Raw genomic sequence first — 5,067 nt, forward strand, 5'->3', positions numbered from 1 at the left:
TTCATATCTAAGAGAGCGCTTTTAAAGGGTAGCCTATTTATTAAGTTTTGGGTGCACTTCAAAAGTGATGCCTAATGTATGCATGGCCAAATCTTAACAACACTTAGTAAATTTTTTATTCCACTTTCAATTCCCTCCAAAAACACACACGAACCCTTTCTCCCACAACAACTAAACCTCACACCTTCAATTCGAAAAGTGAGACCCTCACCTTTGCTAACCTTTCGCGCACAACAACCCTCACCTTCGCCATTCTCACCTTTCAACACTCATCACCTTCCCCTTCTCACCGTCGCCGTTGACTGTAAAGGGAAATTTTTTTTTCACCTTTTCACCAAATCAGAAACGGTGTCATATCCCCCAATCCCTAATCTAATAAACCCCATTCGTCTCTCTTCTCTGTTCTCTCTCGTCACTCTCTTCTCTGTTCTCTCGTCGCTCTCACCTCTCGTCTCCGGTCTCAAGCTCACTTCTCTCTCGGTCTCGCGCGCGCACTCACTATCTCAGACTCAAGCTCATCGTTGCGGTTTGTATCGTCACCATGTCGCACTCAGTCGCCGCCTTCCATGCGCTCACTTCGCCGGTGGTAGAAGAAGACGGAACCAGCATCTTGTCCCTCGGGTGGTGGTGGTCTTCGTCTTCTTGTTTCGGCCATTAATTCAATTGGTCAGTTTTCTTCACCGTCGATCCCAAGTGAGTTTCCTTCGGCCTTGTTCTTTCAATGTTAATTTCGATGTATCTTAGGGTTTCATAGTGAAATTAGAATTTTATGGTGGTGGTGGTTGTTGTTGTATGTGGCTTTTTTTATTAATTGTTGAAGCTGAATACTAGGGATTTGGAAATTGGAATTGTACTTCTTCACAGTTTTATTGTTGCTCTCTGTGTTTGTGAAAATGCATGTGTTGTAGCACCAGTGTTGCTGTAAAGGGAGTAACTGCTGCTCATTTTCTAAGTCAAGTTGCTGTAAATGGAGAAGCATCTTCCGGGTATAATTTTGCTTCCGGTGGTATGTATCAATTTTCAGTTAGTTCTATGAAATTTGAGAGGTTTGGGGTTCTGATTTAGGGTTTTTATTTGGGGGTTTTAGCTACTGGATATGCCACTAGGAATTGGGAATTTTAGCTTCAGAACGATCCACCTGAATCGCATTTTCCTGCAGGATCAATGGCAAGCAATAGGCTTTCATTTTCTCTCGGTGTCATTTAATCGGAAAAGAGGAGAAACTATTAGTAAGTGTAGCTTCTGCTAAATGCATCCATTCATTCATTCATCTTCATCTTTTTCATTCCTATTACTGAATGCATAGTGACTGAACCAAAAAGGAAAAATGAATGTTGCTCTGTGCGTGTCCGTGCTTTAAATGTAATTCCTGCACCTAAGCCAAATTGCAACCTGTTTTGATTACATTTTTGTTAATATGCTTTGTTGTAAGATCATAAATCTAAGGGTGTTTCGAAACTGATTCTAATGGAGACGAGAATATTATCAGCTTATACCAATACAGGCTAACTGTGACTGCTCTGCAACATTGCAACTAATTTTACTATTTTCATTTTATTTGACAAAAGTCTAAACATAATAAAAACTGTTTCTTCTTAATCTTAAAAAATTTATTGCTTTGCTATTGTAAAAAATTTAATGGGGACGTTTTCAAGGTATTATTATTGTCTTGATTTGGTTCCGGTTATCATTGCTTTTGCAATGAAATTTCATTTCACATGTTTTTTAGCATGCCTGAAAATTTGATGGTACAATTTGTTTATTTTATAAAGGATATTGCTTCGAGATTTAAAGCTACTATCAAGTATGCAAAGACTTTGGTTGACCTGTATTACTCAATAGGAAGTTTGGTACTTATAAAGGTAACTATCTGGACTCAACTTAACTATGCTTGGTGAGCTATGTTACATGAGTTTCTATTACATTTCTCTTGGGATAATGGTGTATTGCTGGAAATTTTTTCTTCTCTGTAGTTGTGAATTAGGGCTTTATTTCTTCTGAACCTTCAAATGTTATCCAAATATGCCCAAAGTTTCTTCTGGTATTTCTAAATATTGGATGCATGTCTCAATGGATCAGAATCATAAACAAATAAATAACAAAATAAAAAGTTTTATCTATCTCCCCTCCTTGCTACTTTGCTAGTAATTATACACCAATCAAAATTTTTTGCCTTGTTAAATTAATTTTTGCCCAGTAATTTTGGATCATTATAAATATATATTGGTCTCATGCTTATTTTCAATTGTGTTTTCTATTCTCTTCAGATTGCATGACTATAGTATTATTCAGAAACCTCCTCTCAATATGGTATTTGTACCCAAAGTAAAAAGAAAAAACATTCTTCATATTCCTCAGTAGGACTCACTGCATTTAACTATTTGTTTTTTATTTATGAATAGACTTATGATAAGGCTAGAAATGTTGTGGCTCTTGCACTGAGTCCAGTTGTCAAAGCTCTTATTAATTCATAAATCATAAGCTTTATCCAGAAAATGATGAAATGCTTTCTAAGTGCTTGCTAGATCATTTGGGACTTTCTAACTCTAATGACTTAATGAGCACATAAAAGAAACATGTAGTCTTGTTTGATTATTCAATTAACTTTTGAAGCTGTTATAGGCATATGTGTTATGCTGTTAGCATTTAACAGTTTCTGTACTAATAACAACAATAAATTTTACAAAATTAACCTAATAACCCTCACTAATTGTTATTAAAAAATATTGGTGTCTATTGCTTCTTGAAGTGTTTATCTTAGTGCTGTTCAGCTTCTTTCAGACAGCTAGAACTTACTCGAAAGTTGACGTGAATGAGCACCTATTAAGAGTGAAGCAAAAGGAACATATTTGTTCTTTATCTTACCTTCTGATAAAGAATAGAATAGTGTCCTTATGTTTATCAATTTGCCTGGTTTTTATTTTTGACATTAACTCCACCTTAAACAATTTTGATACTCACACTTATTCACTTACAAAATCCACCAATATCATGGTTTTGCAGATTGACGAAGAGCTTCTTCAGGAAGTGGTTAATATAGGATTTGACAGAAATCAATTGGTTGAATCTTTATGCAACAGGATCCAAAATGAGGTCTGTGCCCTTCATTCTTTCCTTTCATGTCTTCCTAATTGTCTCTTATTATTATCTATATATTTCTGGTACTGTGGCAAATTACTTGTTATTGGATAACTGGTTCCATGTTTCTAGTGGCTATTTTGGAGCTGAGTTTCAAGAGACTATGGTTGACTCTTTACCTTAGATAGTTGACTCTTTTAAGTCTTAATGGATCTAATAATATCTCTTCCTCTGCTCAATATCTCTCACTTATTTATTTATTTTCATGTGGTTTTGTTGTTACCATGTTTGGTTAATGTGAGTGTTGAGCTGAAAAAGAGTAATGTCTGTGTTCTTTTAGCAATTGACTAATGTTGTTGGGACCCTTCATTTTTAATGTTTTCCTTTAATTTTTCAATATGAAGTGAATGACCCTTTTGCCTTGTGAACATGGAGGTTACTAAGGAAGATCTTAATGCAAAAATGAGAGAAAAAAGTTTCCAACTTTGGTCTGAAAAAAACCATGCAAAGTTTCTAACATGTTTGTGTTTTGTTTTGTGGCAGATGGAGCTGGTGATGATTTGTTTAAAGAGCTATGGAGGCTGTGTGCAGGGCCATTAATGGATGTTCCTTACGTTCAAGACAGAGTTTTCTATTTCCCTCAGGGAATTGGTATGATATACACTTCTTTACTTTGTTTCTGATTTTGTTTGTGAATTTCATTTTTTTCCATTTTTGTGCTATGTATGCTTTCAAATTTAAGCCTTAAGGGGTTTAGTAAGTAATATAATTTTGATTTTTTTCTTTTGTAGTTGGCAGAACCTACAGAACAAGATTTGAGGCAGATGAAGAACCAGAAATCTCCCAAATACGATCTTCCGTCGAACAAGATATTTAAAGAACAAGATTTTTTCTCTTCTATCAGAAGGTTAATAACTTTTATTAGAAGATACTTATATAGGATACAATATTTTGGTTTTTTATAGTTTATTAGTAGTAAATTCTAAGTGGTCTAATGTATATTTTGATATGGGTATGTTTAATTTAGTGTGACATGTATGAATACTCATTTATGATCATCCCAATATTTTTAGTTCATTATAAATATATTTAGTTAAAGGATAATTTTTATTATTTAAAGAATATTGTATGGTATTATTATGTATTTATTTTTATTTTATAATTTTTGACTAATTTAATTAAAAAAAATAGGAATATATATAATCATATTACTAAATATTAGGTTTTAGAAAAAAAATTATTAGAATATATATATATATATATATATATATATATATATATATATATATAGATATAAACAATGAGGGACCTAAGGCTACACTTATATACAGTAGCTATAGTATACAAAAAAAAAAAGAGGGATCTAAGGCTACATTTATAAAAAGTAGCTATGGTATACAATGTGGCTACGCTTTACAAGTGATGCAGTAGCGCTGAAAAGCGTAGCCTATTCTGGAAAAATGAAAGCTGAAAAGCGTAGCCTTTGGTCCTGGACAGCATCACTTGAAAAGCGTAGCCTATTCCCAAACACCAAAAGCGTAGCCCTTGGTGCAGAAAAGCGTAGCCTTTGAGAATAGGCAACGGCTGAATAGGAATCACCCCAAAAGGCGTAGCCGTAGCCCAAAAAGCGTAGCCGTAGCCTAAGGCATCATTTTTTTTCATTTTTGGCTACACTTTTCAAGGATACCTGAATGGATGTTTTTCTTGCAGTGGGATGACTCCCATAATTAACAACCTCAAAACAGAAACACTCCCCACAGATGAAAAGGAGGCAAAGAGGTTCAAACGGGAGGCACAATACTACACCATCATAAACAACACTCTATACAAAAGAGGGATTTCAATACCATTATTAAAATGCGTACCGACTTCCAACCCAAAGGAAGTTTTAGAAGTACACAGCGGTATCTGTGGCAATCATCTCGGAGCACAGGCACTTACCAAAAAGGTACTCCGGGCAGGATTTTATTAGCCAACTCTACAAAAGGA

This window comes from Arachis hypogaea, chromosome 11 (assembly GCF_003086295.3).
Source record: "Arachis hypogaea cultivar Tifrunner chromosome 11, arahy.Tifrunner.gnm2.J5K5, whole genome shotgun sequence".
Classification (NCBI taxonomy): Eukaryota; Viridiplantae; Streptophyta; class Magnoliopsida; order Fabales; family Fabaceae; genus Arachis; species Arachis hypogaea.